The sequence below is a fragment of the Crotalus tigris genome, unplaced genomic scaffold (assembly GCF_016545835.1).
Source record: "Crotalus tigris isolate CLP2741 ecotype Arizona unplaced genomic scaffold, ASM1654583v1 scf7180000017694.5664430, whole genome shotgun sequence".
Lineage (NCBI taxonomy): Eukaryota > Metazoa > Chordata > Lepidosauria > Squamata > Viperidae > Crotalus > Crotalus tigris.
In genome coordinates this window covers 3,774,369-3,798,050 of record NW_024096572.1, presented here as the reverse complement: position 1 = coordinate 3,798,050, position 23,682 = coordinate 3,774,369, and the positions used below count along the sequence as shown (strand labels likewise).

The following is a 23,682-nucleotide window of genomic DNA, read 5'->3' as shown; positions in this document are numbered from 1 at the left end:
GGTAATCCTTGACTTACAACCATTCGTTTAGTGACTGTTCGAAGTTACAACAGCACTGAAAAAGGTGACTTATGACCTTTTTTCACACTTATGACCATTATACTATCTCTACAGTCACGTGATCAAAATCTAGATGCTTAGCAACTGACTCATATTTATGATGATTGCAGCATCCTGAGATCATGTGACCACCTTTTGCAACCTTCTGACAAACAAAGTCAGTGGGACAAGAAAAGTTGTAAAGTGGAGCAAAACTCACTTAACCACTGTCTCACTTAACCAAAGAAATTTTGGGCTCAATTGTCATAAATCGAAGACTATTTGTATCTTCTTATTGCTCCTTCATGTGATGAAATCAATTGAGCAGAAGGGTCTGGAAAGTGTTGGAATTTTCGACAATCTCATGGAAAGGCAGGAGATTGAACCCAAATCATTTTTGCCCTAGCCTTAAAAAAATCCTGTTTGGAATTGTGAAGGACTCTTCATCCAAAAGGTTTTCATTGTGTCCATCCATTTCTGGACTGCATATGCGAATAGAGATATTTAAAAGTTCTATCAAATGAAGAACTCTTATCTTTTAAGCACAAATGTGCTTGCAGCAAAACATATTAAGGACAATAAACCCTCTTTATATACATTCTGTTTGTTTTGTTTTTTTGCATTGCTTCCTGGAGTACCCCTATATGAAAAGCTACATGTTGTATTTAAAAAAAAAAACATGGAAATCAATAAAATTAATTTAAGTCTTTGATGCCCTTTCACATATATCTATCCTCTTCAAAAGCTGCAAAAAAGGCCTCTTCAGAATATAGTAAGGTTCTGTACTAATTTCTTTTACTTTTTAAAAGTTTATTGTACATTATTTTTATATATTTTTATAAGCAACATATAACTCTTAGAAATATATTTTTTCTTTACATTCTTTTACTTCCCCATTCCATGAATGAGGGCGCTATGATTGATAACACAATATATTTTTTTTTTAAAGATGAATAGTTGTTCCGAATGGCTGTGCATCATGATTCAGACCAAAATAATTTATCACACTTGGTCCTAAAGGAATACTTTTTATGTAGTTACTTCCACTGTTTCCTCTTCTCATTTTCTAGTAGTGGTTATACTGTACATCCCAATTGTGTATACTGTAATTTAATGTATTCTCAGAATTTTGGGAACACAGCTGTTTCCATTTTAAGGAAATGCTGATAGACTTTGGAAGGTAATTGAGACTAGTCTCCTATATCCAGTATTTATTTGTTTGTCTGTTTTATTTATCAAGTTTGGAACCAGGGACTTCTTGAGTACTGTTAGGGGAGCGGCGTCTAAGTAGGACAGGTGTTGAAAAACTGGGTTCTGTTATTGGGCTAACAGCTCCAGCTCCTGATTAGGATACCCTGAAAGACTACACAAGTCCTTAAGAGCAGGAATGTCAATGGACTGAGAGTTGAAATAAATACAAGTGTGCAATTATAAAGAAGGGCTTTTTGGGAGCAGTAGTTTAGTCAGAAGTTTTTGTTGATGGAGGTTTGAAGCCTGATATCTATATCTATATAGGACATAATCCAAGTGCTGCAAATAATATCTTCAGACACATTATTTATTGTTTTTTAATTATTAAGAAAAAAAGAACCAAACACAAAAATAATAGTGATGTTGATGTATTTTCCTTTGACCTATTGGGGTGTTGTTTGCCTCAGAGGAGAATTCAGTAAGTCTTCTCTGGTTGCCAAACATGCTGATTCTCCTAGGGCAGCGGTTCTCAACCTGTGGGTTGGGACCCCATTTGGGGTTGAATGACCATTTCACGGGGGTCGCCAAACAACGCAGTCCGCCATTTTCCCCCCTTTTCCTTAGCTGTGCTACTCCCTTTTATTCTATTGGCTTTTGAAAGCCCATAGAATAGACTATCTTGAATAGAGTCTAATTCTATTGGCTTTCAAAAGCCAATAGGAATTGTCCAGGCTGTCTCTGCCCTGCTGAGCCCGCCAAAAGTCCCATTCTGCAAACGGTGCTGCAAGTTGTCTGCAGTGAAGGCAAGCTGTCTGGAAGTTTCCACCCTTCCCTGCTGAGCAACTACTAAAAATGTAAGTAAAAGAGAGCCAGGGGTGGGAGGTGGGAGGCCGGGGGGCGCAGGGAGGGTTGCTGGCGCACCTGGGGCCCGGCAGGTGCCTTACCTCCCTTGGTCTGTGCCAGCTGGTGGCCCAGCCAGTGGTCGGCCTGCGCCGTCTTTGCCGCTTGCCAGCTACGCTTTGGCCGGCGCAGGGGGCGGCACCATGCATGCGCGGCGCTCCTGGGCAGGGAAAGTCCTCGACTTATGACCAGTTGGGTAGTCCTTGACTTATGACCGGTTGGATAGTCCTCGACTTACAACTGGTTGGGGGTCGCGGCATTAAAAAGGTTGAGAACCACTGTCCTAGGGAGCAGGGTACCCTGCTTCTAAAAAGAGAAAGTTACCAGTATGTTTCATTCTGTGTTGCTTAAGGCAGGGGTCCGCAACCCCCGTTCCGTGGACCGGTACTGGGCCGCGGCATGCCAGCAACCGGGCTGCACAAACAAGCAAAGCCCCATCCGCAGGATGCAGGCAGCACACAAAACCACACCCACTCTGGTCCGCAGAAAAACCTCTCTCCACAAAACTGGTCCCTGGTGCCCAAAAGGTTGGGGACCTCTGGCTTAAGGAGTCTCTTCTGATATAGCCAAGAGACAGAGACCTCTGTGAATGAACTATGAGTATGCAGAAGCCACTTCCAGTACTGAAGAAGTCTCAGAAATGACACAAGAGCATCAATAAAATTGTGACATCACAATGTCCGACAAAATGTATATTGTATATCAATATACAATGAATTTCACCTTCGTTTCTTTATATAGGCATATTAAAAGTAGTGGTGCTTTGAGGAAGGGAAATAAAAAGTGTGGTCTGGATCTGCTTACTCACCTGCTTTCTTTCTCTTATTAAAAGTACCTGATTAGGTTAACAAAGACATACCCCCTTTTAAGCATCAATGCAAACTTTGATTGTTTGGGGATTTGTTTAGCCTTGATGATGTGTGCTACTGAGTTTTCCCTGAAGTTCATGCTTCTGTGTTTTTTGCAACTGATGATATTTCTAGCTTATGGAATCCATAGAACAAGCAGCTGATATTGGAACAGTCATAGCAACAAGGTATGACGTGTGCTACATCAAAAAGGATTTTTTTGAGTCCAAAATTCATTCCTCCTGACAAGCTCACTGATTGACAACCAGATGAGCAGACCACAAGGACAAAGAGCTGATTCATATAAATTATTGTCTTGGAACATTTTCCTCCCCGTTTAGTTGCTTATTGTAGTTTTTCCATGGCTGGCTGTGATGAAAAGCTCTAGACTTCCTGTTTAGAAGGTAGCTGGAGAAGGAGCCATTGTGGTGGCAGTTTTTCTCCTGTGAAAGCAACATGTAGCCTAAAAGCTTAAGTTTCTTCAAAGGCATTGGACTTATGCCATGGGTCAGGAGTTCTCAAACTGTGGGTCATGTTCCCCCAAGGGGTTGAGTTTGCTATTTATTTTTGAAAGTCTCTGTGTTCTGTAAATGAGAAAATGATATAATACATTGTTATGTAGTCTAGATTTAATGATAATATCAAAGATTGACTTAATTTCAATAGTTATGTCTAGTTACCAAATGTGTCCTTTTCCCCAGCTTTTAATTTAAAAACTATAGTGTATGCAATCTTTTTTTGCTCCCCCTATTATTTATTTTTGAGGACACACACACGCACCAGTCTACAAATCCTGCTATGCTGCTGCCTCATGGGAGGGCAGAGACTTCCTACGAGAAAGAGCGAGGCATGCTGCGAGTATGCCAAGAGTATATAGTTCTATTAGGGCTGCCCAAGATGTGAACATTATCCCAATATTGGGCAATAGTAATATAGGAAGATGTTACACGTGAAGGATCACTTTAGTGCAGGGATGTCAAACTTGCAATGTCACATGATGTGTTTGCGACCTATCACGACTTTTTTCCCATTGCCGGCAATGGGGTGGGTGTGGTTTCAGCATGATGCATCTGGCCCACGGGCCGGCAGTTTGACACCCCTGCTGTGGTGATAGCAACAATTTGCATAATTTCATACTGTATTGCATAGGGAGAAGGCAATGGTAAATCACTCCAGTATATTACCAAGGGAAATTGTGGAGATTCTCAGTCGTCCAGGTCATAGTTGTCTCAAAAGTGCTTTTTTCTTGAGGAGGAAAAAGAAGAAAATGTTTTGCTTCTCATCCAAGAAGCTTCATCAGTTATAGAAGGTAGGTACTGACAGTTGAGACTGGATGGTGGGGGGATGGAAGGATAGGTTCTGATAGGTTAGGTTCACCCTCCTATCAGAACCTATCCTTCCATCCCCTCCACTATCCAGTCTCAACTGCCAGTACCTATCCTTCCATCCCCTCCGCCATCAGAGTGGATAAAGCTGATTGGATGAGAAACAAAACATTTTCTTTTTATTCTTCAAGGAAAGAAAACAACCCAGTTGCTTTTGAAGAAAAAAAGCACCTTTGAGTGGTGGACAGGCAAGATAAAGCGATTGGATAATATTGTGCCGGATGATGTGGCCCTCAGATTGGAGACCCCTCAATATGTTACTGGGGAGGAGCTGAGGATCCTCAGAGTGCTAATTTATGATGCAGCTGAATTAAACCCTTCTGGGAGCCTGGTTACTAATCTGACCATGCAGGGAAATAAACCCAAAGCTGCAAAGAAAATTACAGTAGCAACATGAATGTAAGAAGCGTAAACAAGGAAAAGCCCAACAAAGTAAAAACATTGAATGAATCAATTATTGTTTAAGACTGTGGAAAGCAGCAAACAGAAATGGATTGGAACTGTATACCTCCAGTCAGAAGATCATATTGTTTACCATTCAAGATCATGAAAACCAAAGGAAGATCGGTGTTGCTTTCATAGTAAAAAGTAGTACAACAAACATTGTGCATGGAAACAATGCAGTCAGTGACCAAGTAATATCAGTTAGATTTCACAGATAGCCCCTTCATTTGATGGATATTCAAGCTTATGCCTTTGATGGAAAAAAAGGTGAAGATGACAAGTTCTGTGGTCAGATTCAGTATGAAATTGTAAATCATGAAACAAGATGTCCTGCAAAATTTAGAAATATAGATGGGCTATATAGCTTAGGAAATTGAAATTAAGTAGCAGAACAATTTATCTGTTTTCTGCCAATCTCATTGATTTTGTCTTTGCTTATGGAATTTTTCAAACAAGCACATCAGTGCCTTTATGCGGGGACATTACTAAATGGAGAACACAAAAATCAAATTGACTATATTATTGGTACAAGAGGGTGGAAGAACTCAGTTATAACAACAAAGCAACTGACTGTGGAACAGATTGGAAACTTCAGATGCAAGTTCCAAGTCAAACTAAAGCATCAGAAGAAAGTCAAGTAGTGTCTCATAATATGATGTTGAGGCACTGCCCACTTTTTTAAAGGAAGGCATCCAGAATCATTTTGAAGCCCTGAACTTAGTAGGAACCAGAGATACTGTGGAATCAAATCAAAGAAGGTGTTAAAGAGACTCTAAAGATCAAGAAACTAGAAGAAAACAAACTGGGTATCAAAATGAACGAGGGAAATTGCCGAGAAGAGAAGAGAAACCAAAGCCGAAAAAGACAAAAATCTTAGGAAGGAATTTAACAAAGAGTTCCAGAGAGTTGTTAGAAGAGGCAAGAAGCAATATTACATTGGCATCTATGAAGACAATGAAGGTTGAAACAGTCATGCAAAGCGAAAAAAATCTTAGAAAAGATCTGCAAACTCAGAAGGAAGTTCCAGCCGTGAACTGGTATGCTAAAGAGTGTCAGATAGTAACTGATTAATCAGATGAAAGGAATATGCTGATGTTCTGTACAATAGAGATATCACCATTCAAGATACCTTACCTGATATTCCTTATTTACAAGAACCTCTAGTATCAGAAAAGGAAATTAGACCAATGGGAGTCTGTGTGTGTGGTAATGATGGTGGAGAGGAGAGAATACATGGAATTGGGTGGGGGGGGGGGAGAATACTTTGCAAATAGTTAATATGATTCAGAAATGGAGCTCCTAGGTCCCATTTTTTCTGCTTTTAAAGAGATGTGCCCAATTGAATCATACTCAAAATGCAAGTTTTTCTAAATCCATGACTGTAACTGTAGCTAACAGAAGCTTTTAGAATTCATTTAAATGAAGTGTTTGAAAGAATCTGAATTTGGCTTTCAATATTTGCCCTGTTTCTGCCTTTTAAAGAATACTGCATAACTACATTTGTAATATTATATACATATGAACCTTACCCTTTTTATAAAGAAAAGTGATCTAGCTACTCTTATTAAAGTAAGAGTTGCATTTATTTTAGGATATCTATTATGTGCTTCCTCCCATAGCGAATTATGGGTTTACTTAATGACTGTGGTATTTGTTTAACTAATTCTGTGTTTGCTTTACAATTTCTGTGAAAAAGATTGTAAAATCAAGTCCAGTCACATGGTGATCCATTTTTACGACCGCCATGACTTACTACTATCATTGCCAGGCTCAATTATGGTTGTAATTTGAGAACTACCTGTATATAAGCCCTTCTTACTTTTGAAGGAACTTGGAATCCGGTTTTATTTTGCTTCCTGCAGTGCATTTTGACTGGCTTTTTTTTATTAGATTGGATTCACTAAAAATAGCTCTGGATGAAGGATCATATAGTTCTTTTATGAAAAAAAAATGTAGGTAAACTTGCTTCTGAGGAAAGAAGTCTGCCTCTTCCTTTCATTCTGTCCTTGATAGGGAATCCACTGACGATCAGAAGTCAAGGAAAAAGGCTGAGAATTCCTTTGCTATGGCTGAATGGGCAGAATTGAAGGCCTTTTGCAGGGTCTAAATGGGTATTTGAGGAGTTTGAAAGCATGCAAATGCAAGTAGATAAATAGGTACCACTCAGGGAAGGTAACAGCATTCCATGTTCCTTTGGCATATAGCCATGTTACCCACATGATCACGGAAAATGTATTTGGATAAGGCTGATTCCCTTGGCCAAGAAACAGACATGAACACTGTGCCCTAGAGTCAGACAGGAGTGGACAAGGAAATCTTTACTTTTTTATTACAATAGGAGCTCAATTTGTTTATGATCTCTTGTAAGTAAGTTGTTTGGAATGTAATGATCAGAAGCGCAGGCTTATAAACATTGTATAAACAAATTACATTATAGTGTCCTCTTTCCCACAGCCCCAAATTTGCTTTTAAATAGGGATGTCATAAAATGTAAACGTGGGCTGGTTGCTGAGCAATCAACATGTAGTCATGTGACTGTGGGGGGTGGACATCAGAACTTTGTAACCGGGTCATAATTCGACTGGGGGAGGTCTATTATATCACTGAAGGGTTGCTAAGTGACCAGTCAAGGGCTATCTGTATGGTTGGCAGTTAGACCCAATTTACAGAAGTCTGTGATTCAATCTTATGTCCTGTTTCACCAGAGCTGATATCCTGAATCACCAGGTAAAGGCTACTGCCTTAGCATAAATGTAGACAAAAAATAATATTAGCCTGAGGTAAGTTAGTTTCTTTTCCTTTTTTTAGACATCAGAATTGACTTTGGTACATATGATTCAGATCATGCGCAACAGATCATATGAATTGTATGCATATGATTCAGATCAAGAGGATTATATTTTGAAAAATACATTATCTTGTATGAGGAGAACAGAGGTCTCTCTTTCTTTTCCAGCAACTGTCTATCAGAGTTAGGTTTCTGTTTTTTAAAAAAAATTACAATGTGTATGTAAGATCAAGGGAGGGTATTTTGAATATATGGAAACATGCACAGTAGTTATTCTGCAGTTTATAATAGATTTTTCCAACTCTGTCATTTTGAAAAAGTAACCACCAAGTGGTTTAGTGTCGGATTACACTCAACTCTGGTATTTTTTAAATGTACAGCTTTTATTAAAACCTTTTAACCAAACGTTAAAAGCTAACACAAACTATTAGAAAGTAAGGGAGACAAATAAAGAAAAAAAATGGCAAGAAAGGGAAAAATGTTAAAAATGGAAAAGAAGAAAAAGTATAAAGAAGTGCTTCCAATATTCTTCACAGCATTTATAAATACAAATATATTTTAATCTCTCTTTAAAGTTATATCATATTACTCTCTTTTCTACAATCAATCTCGTGGGGCTATAAAACCCACAACTCTCGAGTCAATTCTGTCATATTTTGTAGGAAACAAAGTGATTTTCTTTCACGTGTTCTTGGCTTTCAGGCAGAACTGCACGTGTTTAAAGAATGGGTAATCTTTCGGGATTTTGAAAACGAAGTGAGAACCATCCATTGGCAACACGGCTTTAAAAAGAATTGTTATACAATACTGCTGCTTAATAATGAAAACATGATTCCTGATTATTAGGCAATAACTGTTAAATATTTAATACCTAAATATATCCAAGAAAATGTTCCTGGTCGTTTTTAATGTTCAAATATTCATTTTACCAGGCACAAATATGCATGATTATTTGTACTCCATTGGTGCTGCTGTTTAGTTTAGTTTTCAACTTATTGTCTGTATCCCCTCCCAGAGCCCCAGAACCTCCAGGATAAGGCACACAAATACCGAAGATGTCCCTAACGCACATATATTTTTACCATTCTCTGGTGCCTGGTTATAAGTTGTGTTTTAATGATACGGGTTTAAGACACATTTTTGTTGTGTTTTGCTTGCATGTAAATGAAGGATCGCAAAGAATAGGTTTGGCATTCTTCCTTTCCGACACTGCAGATTGCAGTAGTACCTGACTTAAATGCTTGTTTTTCATTCTCTGATTGATTGATTTATATCGCACCTTAATTACTTTATAAGTAACTTCAGGCAGCGAACATACCTAATACTACTCCTATTTTCCTCACAATAACAACACTGTGAGGTAAGTTGGGCTGAGAGAGAGTGCAGGTCTAAGGTCACCCAGCTTGCTTTCATGGCTAATGTTACTTAATCTTTTCCATACATTTTCTCCTGATCCCTATAGATACTGAGAAGGTGGTAATCTGCACATATTCAGTCTTCTACAGCAGAGGTCCCCAACCTTTTGGGCACCAGGGATCAGTTACGTGGAGAGAGGTTTTTCAGTGGACTGGTGTGGTTTTGTGTGCTGCCTGCATTCCACGGATGGGGCTTGCTTGTTTGTGTAGACCGGTTGCTGGCATGTCACAGCCTGGTACCGGTCTATGGACGGGGGTTGGGGACCCCTGTTCTACAGGGTAACCCAAATGCTAAGTATTCACCAAAGGAACATTCCCCTCCTTTTATTTGACGGGGCTGGGTGTGAAAACAGTAACATATGTACAGGTAGTCTTTGACTTATGATCACAATTACGCCCCAATTTCCTGTTGCTAAGTGAGACAGCTTAAGTGAGTTTTGCCCTATTTTACAACCTTTCTTGCCACACTTAAGTGAATCATTGCAGTTGTTAAGTTAGTATGGTTGTTAAGTGAGTCTGGCTTCCCCAAATGATTTTGCTTGTCTGAAAGTCGCAAAAGGTGATCACATGACCCAGGGACACTGAAACCATCATACATATGAGTCAGCTGCCAATTTTATGAATTTTGAACACGTGACCCTGGGGATGCTGCAATGGTTGTAAGTGGGGAAGTTGGTCACTAATGAATGGTTTTAAATTGAGGACTAATTAATTAAACCTTGAAAGATTTGATGTATTGTCCTTCATACCTTTTACGAATATGGAAAATATGGAAAAGGTCTTGTACTCTTCCATTTTTGGGGGGAGGAATGGAGCAGAATTAAAAAATGAGGAACTTAGTTTTTTTCTCTTATGCTTTTTTCCATAGCCCCTTTTCCTTCTTCCTTAATTTATTCCTCATGGTTGGAGGCTTCTTGGTAGTGGTTTGAGCTATGATAGGGCAGAAGTTTCATTTCAAAATGAAGCACTATTTTTTTTTCTGCAAATGAAAATTTTAAAAACATCTCTTTGTTATTAAATAGAGGTGACCTGGGGATAATATAAGATAATATATTATTTGTTTTTATGTTCTATAGTAAATCTTATTTAAGAGACTAAAAATTATCTAAAATCTTAACAGAAATGGCTCTTTGGAAAATGAAGATGCTATCTTGTACAAGCAAAATCAAATGCAATGCTTTAAAAGTGTCAAAAGTAAGGCGTTTTTTTTGAATCATAGTGAAACATGTGGTTGTAATTTTTAAAGTACTTTCAAGATGAAAGTAGAACATAGGTTAATATTTCCATCTTCATACCTACAATTTGCATCATCTCTAGAAAGAAAGCTATCCATTTGTCAGCTATATATTGAAAGCCCATGAATTAAATGTCATGCCGCATAAGAGTTTTAAATTTGCTTGATTTTATTTTACTTATTATCACCTCCTATGAAGTGTAACATTGGGTTTTCCCTTTTCAGAAGAACAGAGATGTATAGCCTGAATACCTGCTTTGCACTATGGCAGATGCTTTGGAAGGGTTACCTTCTTGACATTTTAAATTTACAATTCAATTTCAGCAACCTTTACATATTCTGCAAATATTTAATATGTTTAACTGGTTGCCATATCTACCTGTTACCATTTTTTCCTCTGTATAAACATTTTAGTTAGTTCTGAGTGTTGAATGGATTCTGATTTTCATTCATGCAACTCTGTTCTGTGGGCTCTGGTCACAAATCTCTGTAGGTAGCACAGCACTATGAAAACTGAAGGTTCTAGGAAGCAGCGTTCCTAAAGACCATTCTTTTTGACCGTAAACAGATAGTCCTCAAGTTACAACCACAATTGAGCCCAAATTTTCTGTTGCTAAGTGAGACATGTATTAAGTGAGTTTTGCTCCATTTTACAACTTTTCTTGTCACAATTGTTAAGTGAATCACTGCAGTTATTAAGTTAGTAACCTGGTTGTTAAGTGAATCTGGTTTCCCCCATTGGCTTTGCTTGTCAGAAGATTGCAAAAGATGATCACATGACCCCTGGATACTGAAACCATCATAACTACAAACTAGTTGCCAAGCATCCGAATTTTGATCACGTGACCACAGGGATGCTGCAGCAGTCATAAGTGTTAAAAATGGTTGTAAGTCAGTTTTTTCAATGTCGTCGTAACTTTGAATGATCACTAAATGAACTGCTGTAAGTAGAGGACTACCCGTACAGAGATAGCTGATGGTGACCTCATGGTTGAATTATTGTAATCTGTTATATATGTGCCTCCTCTTCAAAATTGTTTTGAAGCTCTAAATTACATTATCTCAATGCGTGTAAGAAGTGCTACTGTGTAAGCAGCTTGGCTGTAACTAAAGGTCTTAAATAACCATCTTCAAGTACCTTTTATAAGGTAGGACAAATAAAGTTTTAGGGCCACTTGGAATTTGATATCCTGTTATGGATGCTATCGTAAAATGGCTGTCACAGGGTTGTGACCATTTGAAAACTATGTAACCTAGCCCTCCCAGGATGTATTCTACTACCCTGTTGGTATCTTTGCTTCTTGTAATTCCACCTTTTATAGAGCTGTAAGACAGGACCTTTTTTGTAGAGGCCCATGGGAAATAAGCTTAGCTTTGTCAGGGTTAACTTTGGAAGTACTCTAATCCATTTATTCAGAACTAAAATATCCCTTCTGTTGGCAGGCTTTTTTTCAGAAACTGAAGCTTTAGACAGGTAATATTTAATGCAGTGGTTCTCAACTTTTTTAATGCCGTGACCCCCAACCGGTCGTAAGTCGAGGACTACTCAACCAGTCGTAAGTCGAGGACTACTCAACTGGTGCAGCACCGTTTGCAGAATGGGACTTTTGGCGGGCTCAGCAGAGCAGAGACAGCCTGGACAATTCCTATTGGCTTTTGAAAGCTAATAGAATTAGACTCTATTCAAGAGAGTCTATTCTATTGGCTTTCAAAAGCCAATAGAATAAAAGGGAGTAGCACAGCTAAGGAAAAGGGGAAAAAACAACTGCGTTGTTTGGCGACCCCCGAGAAATGGTCGTTTGACCCCAAATGGGGTCCCGACCCACAGGTTGAGAACCACTGATTTAATGCAATGTCATTTTGGAAAGAGTGTGTGCGTGCATATGTGTTTATGCATGAGAGAGAGAGAAATGTGCTGTAATGAATCTTCATTTTTATGTGATTGCTATGTGAAAGAAATTAGATCACTTTTGAGAGTTAATTTAAAATTAGTGGTTTGCAATAACTAATATAGGTCTGTCTGTTTTTCCGACAGACCTGTCTGATTGATTACACCTTGGCATTTTGACTGCTATGCTGCAGTTCTACTTTTTACAATTTCTTTTGCCTTGTAGCCCCCAACTAAGGGCGATAAGCAGGTTCAAGTCGCAACAGCGAAACATTTACAAATCCAAATTTCTTTTACTTTAACTCTTTGTCAGTAAAAGAAATTTATATGTGTGTGTGTGTGTGTATATATATATATATATGTATGTATGTACGTAGGTAGGTAGGTAGGTCTTTGGTTATTCGGGTTTTCTCCCGCATAAAATTGGAAGTGTCTTGACGATGTTTCGACGAAGTCCCATTCGTCATCTTCAGGCTGGTGTTTTCAGCTTCGTGCTTCGAGGAGCAATGTGTGGTCTTAGCTGTTTCTTCCTTTTAACTGCCAGTGGGGGTATGAACTGATTGGGTGGGAGCTTAGCTGTGTTCTGATTGGGTGGAGGTGTGTTCTGATTGGTTAGGGGCTTGGCTGTGCTCTGATTGGCTGGGGTGTTGGCTGTGCTCTGATTGGCTGGGGGAGTGTTCTGTTTGGGTGGGGGCTTTGTTGTGCTCAGGTTAGTCTGAGTTGCAGGGGGGTTTAAGATGGTGGGCTGCCTTGCTATTTTTTGGCTTCGCATTCGTGGTTGTGCCTCATCTTCATGGTGGGTATCAGTTTGCTTCATGTATGGATTGGAGGGATTTAAAGTGGCTAATGATGCAGCTGTGGTCTGGCTTCTGGTTTGTGGTCGTGCCTCATCATCAGTGTGGCTTTGGGTTTGCTTTTTGCATGGATGTGTGGTGGTGACATATCTGTGTGGTTTTTGTGAGTATGAGTCTGGTGTCATTTCTTGTGTTAGGGAGTCGTTTGTCAATAAGGGCGGGTTTCCAAATGGCTGGTAGACGGGAGGTATCATCTCGTTTGTTCATGCTGTGTGGGCGTTTTTCTATCTCGATGGCTTCTCTGATTATTCTGTTATTAAAATGTTCAGTTTTGGCGATAGTTCTGGTATTTTTAAAGTCAATTTCATGTCCTGTGGCTTTAAGTTGTTGGACCAGGGAAGATGTTGGTTCCTCTTTTTTGACTGAGTTCTCATGTTCTTCAATGCGTTCACTTATTCTTCTGTTGGTTTGTCCGATGTATGTGTTGGGACAAGCAGTGCCTGGAATTTCATATACTCCTGGATTTTCTAACTCAGTTTTATCTTTGGGGTTTCTTAGGATGGTGGATATTTTTCTGTTTGTGCAGAATGCTGTTTTGATGTTGTGTTTATGGAGGATCTTGCTGATTCTGTCTGTGATGCCTTTTATGTATGGGAGGAGGGCTTTGCCGTTTTCTTGTTCTCTGTCCTGGATTTTAGTGGGGGTTTCTTTTTGGGTTAGGTTTGTAATCTTATTTCTTTGGAATCCATTGGATGTTAGTACATTGGTGAGAGTGTGTAGTTCAGTTTTTAGGTGTTGTTTGTCAGCTAAGCATTTTGTTCTGGAGATGAGTGTCTTGGCTACGGAGTTGATCTGTGCTGAGTGGTGGTGTGAGAGACCGTGCAGATAGCGGTTTGTGTGTGTTTTCTTCTGGTAGATGGTGTGTCCTAGGGAGCCATTGGATTTCTTGTAGACTAAGATATCCAGGAAGGGAAGTTGGTTATTAGCTTCTGTTTCCATGGTGAACTGTATTTTGGGGTGTAGGCTGTTGAGGTGTGTGAGGAAGTTGTCCAGTTTTTCTTTCCCATGTGGCCAGATGATGAAGGTGTGTGCGTTCGAGGGAGGGTGTGTGTCAAGTGGGTCCGGACGTCTATCGGTGCAATCACTGGTGGCTGCACCCAGGGATGCTGTTTTCCTCCTCAGGTGTCCGTGAGTATGCTGGACCACTTCTAGTTGTCGCCCTCCTCTTGAGGCTCCTCATTACTTGCTCGCACATTGGGTTCATCAGTTCTTTTGCTCTTTTTGCACACGTGCGGGGCCTCACCACATCACTTTCCATCGTAGGTCTCTGTTTTCCTTTCCTATTCACATCAGTAGGATAACCCATCTCTCCCCTCATGTTCGCGGGCATTGTGAAGCAGGTGTCCCATGGGCTATCATCCAACCCCCTTTGTTGTTCGCTCCTATCGTTTCCCCTTTTTATGGGGTGAGTTGAAATATGCTTATCTGGGATACCTAGGGGGGGAGATGTTTCTTGTTCCTTCTCTGTTCTTATAGGTTCTTTATCCTGTGGATGGGTTATCTCCTCTATTCTTTCTTCCCTCTGATTTTGTGAAGGATGTGCCAATTGTCTTTGTTGTGGACTCCCAGCAATCTTGGACTCCCAGTAATCTTGCATCATGCTCTGATGATGTCGGTAGTGTTGACCGACAAAAGACTTAGCTTTTAATTAAACAAGTTTTGTTTTTAGTATTATCCTGGTGTTCGGATTATTTTATAGCTGGGGTGTTGGTTGTGCTCTGATTGGCTGGGGTGTTTGCTGTGCTCTGATTGGCTTGGGGAGTGTTCTGTTTGGGTGGGGGCTTTGTTGTGCTCAGGTTAGTCTGAGTTGCAGGGGGGTTTAAGATGGTGGGCTGCCTTGCTATTTTTTGGCTTCGCGTTCGTGGTCGTGCCTCATCTTCATGGTGGGTGTCAGTTTGCTTCATGTATGGATTGGAGGGGTTTAAAGTGGCTAATGATGCAGCTGTGGTCAACCACAAACCATAGACACAGACACAGACACACACACACACATATGATAAGCAGAATTCATCACTATATAAAATATAGGTATTATGACAACTGGAATATATATGCCTTTTGAGAAACTGTTATAGTAAAACTTGTTACTCTGACTGTTATGGCTACTGTTCTCATATTTGATACTTGCTGGATATCTCATAAAAACAAAGCCCATAAACACTTTAGGGATGGAGAATTATAGCGTGGAAATAATGTATTTAAAAAGAATTTAAAATCCAGCATAAAAGTCATGGCTAGAATCCTGGACCAAACCAGGTTAATTTCATCTGAAGTCTGAAGCACATTTAAATAAACATTGGCTAGCAGCTGCAGGGCTAAATTTCTGTAATACCCATAGACAAAATTTGCAGCATATATTTTGATAATTTTAAGAAAGGATTACCATATAGGCATGTGCCTGTTTTTGAAACAAACTATCATCAACTGTTAAAGTTTGCTTCTTAACTTGTGTTTTTTTAAAAACAATTTTGCAGTTTTAACTGAAGTGGAAAGCTGTTTTGTCTGTAATTATTCACACAAAATTTATAAATGGTATAGAGGTAGTCCTCAACTTACTACTCCAGTTGAACTCAAAATTTCTGTTGCTAAGTGAGACATTTGTTCAGCGAGTTCTGCCCCATTTTACAACTTTTCTTGCTACAGTTGTTAAGTGAATCACTGCAGTTGTTAAGTTAGTACCATGGATGTGAAGTGAACCTTACTTCCCCCATTGACTTTGCTTGTCAAAAAGCTCAGAAGAGGGGATCACATAACCCCAGAACACCACAACTGTTATAAATAGTTCCCAAGTGTCTGAATATTGATCACATAATCATGGGGATGCTGCAGTGCTCATAAGTGTTAAAAATGGTCATAAGTCAGTTTTTTCAGTGTCGTTGTAAATTTGAATGGTCATTAAGTGAACTGTTATAAGTCGATGACTACCTGTATTTCAGCAGTATTAATGAATAAAGTTTCTGAATTCTTTTAGGATACTAGATACAAGTGGAAAGTATGTGCGTAGAAAGCCATCCTATAGTAAAGTGGGTTTATTTTGCTAATAGCAAATAAATAGAAAAATTATTTAGCCAAAATAATTCTTAATCTGTTTTTCAAAATTAAACAACAGTAGCAGTAGTTTAATTAGGGCAATAGCTTTTCTTGTGGTTGTTGCAATATTTCAAAACGACTGGTGAAAGAATTCCATAAGTAAGAACTTGTCATAGAGTTAGCTAATAACACTTTGTACAGTAGGTAACCACTAATATGTCACCTTTTCTTTGGAAGAAGCAAATATATTTTTCTGTGTTAGAGAAACAGAACCACATTTAGTGAGAAGATGTTTGCATACTCTTACTTTCTAAATCCTGCACAGGCAAATAGTTTTTTAAAAATACCATTAAAATATATGTTTATGAGTGTGTGTAAGCATTCTTTGTTTTCAGATTCATTTCCCCTTCAGCAAAAGTTCTTTATATATTTAGGTGATTTCATAACAATTTGTGAAAATGCTCTGAAATAACTTCTGAAACTTGGTAAGGCCTTTCACTTGTGGAAATTCTACCCCTGACTTATTCAGCAGTTTCCCATATCTACACTGCTGTAATACAGAAGCTGAGATGTAAATATCCTGTACATTTCTTCTCATTCGGAAACTCTTTTTAAAAATAAACTTTTCAGATTTTTTCCCCCTAAACATTCAAAACATTTGGTTACTAGGGTAAAACAGGGAGAAAGAGGTAAGGAAATAAGGGGACTCCTAGAATTTGCTTTTCAGCCTTTAATTTTTAAATCAAAAGCATAATTCAGTGAGGAACTGAATAATAATAAAAATGTATCTGAATAATATGAAGAAGTTTTGTTTATTTTTACGTATTTAATTTCTATGCCATCCATCTCTGAAAAGTGACTCATAGAATCACAGAGCCTGGAAGAGATCTTGGACCCTGGGCATATGAATTAAACAAACAAACAAACAAACCCCATGGGTTTCAGTATTGACCACTTTGAATAACTTTGTGATAGATGAATTCAGAATTAGAGTAAGCTGAATGTCACCTTGTGTTTTAGTGCCTCCAAATCCTATTACCATCCTGACCTCAATTATGTTTTGTTAAAATATTGATATTTTGTATTTCCACGTGAAATATCCTAAAATTATTAGTAAACGTCTAAGAATAAATATTGCTGGTTAATGTGGTATATATAGGTAGTCATTGACTTAGAAAAATTCATTTAGTGGCTTTTCAAAGTTACAACGACACTGAAAAAAGTGACATGACCATTTTTCAAACTTACGACCATTGCAGTATCCCCATGGTCAAGGGATCAAAATTCAGATGCTTGGCAACTGACTCACATTTATGATGGTTGTCGTGTTTCAAGGTCATGTGATCCACTTTTGCGATTTTCTGACAAGAAAAATCAATGGGGAAGCCAGATTGACTTAACAACCGTGTTACTAATTTATCAACTGCAGTGATTCACTTAACAACAGAAATTTTGGGCTCAATTGTGATCATACGTCGAGGACTACCTGTACTCAAACTATAATGTGGCTCAATGTAGGCTAATGGGGCACCATAAGAGTCTGAATAAAAAAGCTGTGCTGGATCATGTTAGACCATCTTAGAAACTCTAGGATTCTCATAGTTTATCTAAAAAAGCAGGAGAGCTCTGTGCCAATGGGGACCAATGAAACAACTCACTGTAATCTAACCTTATAGGTTCCTATAATGAAGAGTAAGACATATAGGATCCTTTTATTTATTTATTCATCATTCATTCATCATTTATTCATCATCATCAACTAGTCCAGATATGGAGAGGTTGACGTAGATTCTTGGTTCTATGAATGGTACGCGGTCATTCTTAGTTGTCCAATAATTTGTCTGGTGAATTCTGATCATGAAGGAAACTCTGGCATGCTTTCTAGTTATATGACTCCGAAACTATTTTGTATTGTGTTTTTATCTTGTTTTTTTCCCCTACATTGAGAGCTCTTTATAGTCAATTAAAAGGTGTAGGGCACCTAAATCAAATCAAGTTGATAATTTAAGCTACGTTAATATATTTGCATCTGTAACATAAATGTGGAGTGAAGTGCGTCCACTGGGGAGGTGAAAAATGTTTCACTTTTAAACTGTTTTGAATGTGAAATATATTCTTTTGTTTGTAATTTCCAGAAGTATTTTGTACTGGAAGTGTTTCATAGTCAGAGAGAACCGCTTTGAGGCAGCCCATTCTACTTTCAGAACAGCTGTATTTGCATCCAAACCAAAGCATTTCTCAAAGGAGGGGCATTTCCAGTTTTAAATAGTGTGATTCAAAACATTTTACACATGCCTAGTGTTCATTTATTAATTTAAATTGCCATTTCCTGGAGAATGATTACATTTTAAAATTTTAGCATTGAAGAAGTACATTTGTTATTAGCCCAGTTCAGAAAGTTTACCAAAAATTAAACAGTGTAGAATCATCATTCATTTAGATCAGAAATGTTGCTGAGTTATACCTTATTGAGGTTAGATGGAAAAAAATCCCTGAGTTTGATGACTAAGTAGGGTACTCTGTTTTTTTTTTATCTCATATTAATTGGCAATCAGTTGCCTTGACTCCTCAGACATTCTTTCTAGTTTTATTGAGGCTGCATTTTCTTGAGTCATTATGAAAGTCCTATAATCATTAGCAAAAGAAGATAGTGTTGATTTGTTATCCAAATCATATACAGGATAATAATGGTACATCTACATGTAGGCACAGTTTCGAAATATAGTGTCAGTTTTCTCACTTCTTTATTCACCCGTTTTAGGTTTTTTTTTTTTTTAAATCCTTTCAAAATATGAAGCCACCTGCTAATTTTCCTTTGAGCATTGGCTTCTCATTAGAACTTTGCAAATATATATATATATATATATATATATATATATATATATATATATATATATATATATATATATATATATAATGATATTAAAAAGGAGTCATTCTGTTCTTAACAATTTGAACAGCAGTTGTAGGAGCTGACCATTTCAACTGTATTAACAAAAATCCCTTTAAATAGGAACTCGTCAGGTATTGACGTCTTAGAAAAATAAAATCCACTGCACAATTTAGCTGCTATTCCCTGCCTTAATTTTTAGCAATTAATTTATTGACAAAATCAGAGCACTATGGATCCTAGCATTTCCACCCAATTAATTTAGTAACTAAATAAAATCAGTGAACACCTCAGCTATTCCCCCCCCCCCCAACCTCTGAAAACTAGCAGTTTATTGATTAACTGAAAATCATTACAACTCCTGGCCTTTTCTTACTTCCTGTCTTTATTTCCAGTATATTATTTCATTTCTTATGGTAGTTTCTAAGTCAATTGTTTTTTTTTTTAATCTCTATGCCTTATTTCTGCGGTAGCTATTAATGCTTGGAAGCTTAGAATAGTGATACAGGGTTGGGTGTGGGTGTGTTCAATTTTTTTTTTCCCTCAAAGCCCAGTTTGTTTGTACAATGCTTTGGGTTTTCTTTGCCAAGATATTGTTCCTGCCAAACTTTGGTGGCCTACTTTTCCCAACAGGGTTGTTGTAATGGTTAGATTATAGCTTGAATATTCTCAGGAAAAGGATGAATTGCAAATATAAAACATAATGATACTTCAAGGTATTAGGAAAAAAACACCTAGAGAAATTCCTGGCAAAATAGTTGAGAAAAGGGAACTCATATCCATAGCCATGGTAGTGAGGTACAAATTTGGGAAGAAATGGACTTGTGCATAAGCTTTTTATTTGCAGCAAATCTACATTGAAAGGAACTATCCTAAATTATTAACTTGGCAGCATCTGATGGGGAGAAATACACAGTTACCTTTTTCTAAGCTGACACATAAGTAGGCAGAAATAAATTTCTGTAAGTTGCATATCAGGTAACTTCTGAGTTTTGAAATCACATGTACAGTTTTATGTTTTTTTTTTAAAAAAACTTTATTTTAGCTTTACCTTATCTTTATGACTGTCCATCTTGTATTTGTGACAATAACCCCTTTTAAAGTTGTTGGTTACTTTAAAAATCAATTAAAAACCAAAATGGGGTTGACAGCATGTGGATGATAGCTGATGAAATAAGCCTCCTCTTTGTGTTTATTTCTGGGGAGAGAGTTGGGTTCTTAAGGTTGCATGCCTATCAAGCAAATATTCACAAAATGCCAAAAACTGTTTGGCAAACACCACGTATTTCCTTCATTCTGCTGAATTCCTTTGGGAAGGTTAGTAAGTCCTCATCAAAGGACCACAGCCTGCAGTTCATAAATCATTTTCTTCAATGTCATGTTTCTAAGTTTTCTATCTCTTCTTTGAAAGAGCTTCTTCATCTTCCCAAAAGATAACAGTATTGGAATAATTCCTCAGAGTGAATGTAGATAAGCACACAGATGCTTCTCATCTGCAATTTTGTGTGCACTGAATTTTATGCAGGTTGTGGTCAGAGGTAGAATCGGGTTCCCAAGCATTCTTGTTTGACTTGTTTCATGTTCAGGAAAATTGGGGTAAGAATCCATGTGGTATTTTTTTTTTTTTTTTTTGTAGTTGGTTGATTCGTTCACCATACTCTTTATAAAAAGCAGTCCAAAGTATTTCCAAAAGAAATTTTAAAATGGAGTATAAGAGTGGATCTGAGTAAAGAATGCAAACAGAAGAAATGCAGTAATACATTCTCCAGTACAGGAGATGGAGAATCCACCAATGGGTTTTCACAGTCTGCCTGCTCTTAAGACCAAGTAGCCAAACTTGACATGCCTCTTGCTAGGAGATCCAGTCTTGACTTGGTCTCAAGCTCTTGAAGACGTATCAAGGTTGGCTCTCAGGTTTAGAGATCTTCAATTCAATTAACAGGTCAGATACCATTGTTGGATTCTCCTTGCTTTTAAATTTTATATTCCCTAATTAGTGATTCTCTCTCAAAAAAGGTTAATTTCCCCCCCCCCAAATTTTCCCCAAGACGCTGGACTCAGCGCAGCCTCTAATCGGCTGATTTGAGACTTCTGTGTGTGTGTGTGGGGGGGAAAGTACTTCTCCGCTCCTTTCCCAAGGACTCTGGAGGGGGGGAGCAAAATTTTTTTCCAGTTCCCCGTGGGTCTTTCTGCGACGTTCAGCACTGCAGCCACTGTCAGCCCCAGGCTTTCCCCCTAGTCTTCGACACCTCCGGAAGCCGCTTAAATGGCTGAAAGTTGCGGCCGCCATTTTGGATGGCTGAGAGAGCTCAGAAATACTATGGCTGGGGGGGAAAGTACTTTCTCCGCTCCTTTCCCAAGGACTCTGGAGGGGGGGAGCAAAATTTTTTTCCAGTTCCCCGTGGGTCTTTCTGCGACGTTCAGCACTGCAGCCACTGTCAGCCCCAGGCTTTCCCCCTAGTCTTCGACACCTCCGGAAGCCATTTTAAATGGCTGAAAGTTGCGGCCGCCATTTTGGATGGCTGAGGAGCTCAGAAATACTATGGCTGGCTTGCTTTTCCGCCAACTTGGAAGGCTTCTTGAACGTCGTCTTGGCCTTAGATTTGGGCTTGCCTGCCACCTCCTGTTCAGAGGATTTGTGGCAGCCGTAACTGGATGGAGAGACAGTGCCCACGGGGTGAGACAACATGGAGTCCTCCATCCTAGTTGAGCAGTCTCAGGGAATCTGAGACAAAGCTCTGGCAGGCAAGCCGTTGGCGGGAGCGAGATTTGAACAAGTAACAAGACTGTTCCCCCGACCACCTGACCAGCAAAAAATTCTCTATGGGCTTCGGTCATGGCAATTGAGTCAGATACTGAAGGCACGTTTGGGCCACTCTTTGGGCTCCGCCCGGAGGCCTTAGGTGGCAAGTCAAGGTGCACCAGAAAAAGGCCCCAATGAAGGACATGGCGGAGGCGCTTAAAGTGGATGACAGAAAATGGGACCACACCTTTCAGAAGACCCATCAGCATCCATGGATGCCACTTGCACATCCTTTTTTGTGCGGACCACCCTATTACCACCCTATTTGTCAGCTTCAGGCCAGAATCCCTGCTGAGGACATTCGGACTCACCAGGGACTAAACAAAATGGTGGCAGCCACTGAGTATGCTGCAGATGTGACTCTTCAGTTGGCCACCTTTGCATCTAGGTCCCTTGCAGACAACATTACAGCCAGAAGGATGCTGTGGCTGCAACGCTGGCAGGCTGACGTCAAAGCAAAATGGCATCTGGCGACTGCTCCATATCTGGGCTATAGTCTTTTTGGAGAGGCCCTGGTCCCATACCTGGTGGAAAACAAGGACAAGAGGAAGGTCATGGCTCACTTGAATAGATGGTCCGACAAACGTCCCGCTCCATATGTCCACAGGCAGTCCTCTCGGCCAGCAGCAAGTTCAACTGCCACTCAACCCTCCAGTTCATACACACCCAGGCAGGACAGGCCATATGTCTGTCCATATCACAGGCCGTTTTTTTGGCATCGGCAACAGAAACAATCTAAGGGGCCATTTCGAAGGGCAGGTAGCCCCTATAAGAGGTCCAAGAGACTCTTACACTGCACTTCCCATCGGGGGAAGGCTGGCCCACTTCTTCCATCAGTGGGAACTCACATCCAGGGATGCCTGAATCCTACAAACCATCTGGTTTGGTCTGTCCCTGGAGTTTCTAGCCACCACCCCGGACTGCTTCATCTCTTATCCCATTTCCCGGAATCCACTCACACAGAGACTCGTACAGAAAGCCATTCAGCATCTTCTAGAGGGTCAGGCCATAAAGCCGGTACCTCCAAATCACATGGGAAGGGGATTCTACTCCATCCTTTTTGTGATTCCCCAATCCTCAGGAGGATGGAGAGCAATTCTGCACCTCAAGGGTCTGATTCATTACATCACATGCATGATGCAATCACTCCAGTCCATCCTGGATGGCATCAGACAGGGAGATTCCCTGGCATCAACAGACCTCACGGAGGCGTATCTCCACATCCCCATCCCTCCAGCTCACCGGCAGTTCCTCAGCTTCTCTTATGGGGGCAGGCATTTCCAGTACAAGGCCCATCGGTTTGGCCTCTCCTTGGCTCCCAGGATATTCATCAAGATCCCAGCTGTACTGGCTGCCCATGTACGGAAGGTACTGGTACGCATCCAGTGTTGACTGGATGAAATCTTGACCCAAGCGTCGTCCTTCTGGGCAGCTCAGTCGGACTGCTACTATCTATTCAGGTCCTCCAACAGCACGGGTTTTCGGTCAATTTCCAGAAAAGCCAGACAGTTTCCTCATCCAATTTTCTGCACCTGGGAGCCATCATAGACACTGCAAACTTCAGGGTCTATCCCTCCCAGGAGCGGTTGGTCAGCATCAGGGTTCTGGCTTGTCGGGTGTACAAGGGCCGCACTGTTTCATCGATCTGGATCTCCCAGCTTCCGGGAAAGATGATCTCCAACATAGCCATAGTTCCCTGGGCCAGACTCAACTTGCGGGAGCCTTAATGGTTCGTCTGGCCATTCCAACAAGTGAATGCCAGCGCATCCGACCACCAGGTCAGGCTCCCGATCCACATCCTCAGATATCTACCAGGATGGTTCTCGCAAGTGGTGTCCAAGGGGTCACCTTTCGAGGAGCTGGACCACGCCACCATCACGACGTCGCACGTCTATTCGGTTGGGGTGCCCTTCTATGGTCTCAGTGTGCACAGGGCTGTTGGTTCTGCACAGACTTGAGACACAACAGCAATT

At 39.8% G+C, this 23,682-nt stretch overlaps 1 protein-coding gene across 4 annotated transcripts in view; it reads left to right on the top strand.

Moving 5' to 3' along the window:
• Positions 1–23,682, top strand: part of GTDC1 (glycosyltransferase like domain containing 1) — a 269,468-nt gene that overhangs the window by 14,360 nt on the left and 231,426 nt on the right. The window contains exon 1 of one of the 4 annotated variants that reach the window (XM_039338237.1): positions 7,187–7,534. The exons of the other annotated variants lie outside the window; for them this stretch is intronic. The gene's annotated coding sequence lies outside the window, so the exon portion shown is untranslated. Of the gene's footprint in view, positions 1–7,186; positions 7,535–23,682 lie in introns of those variants that run through there. 4 annotated transcript variants of the gene reach the window in all.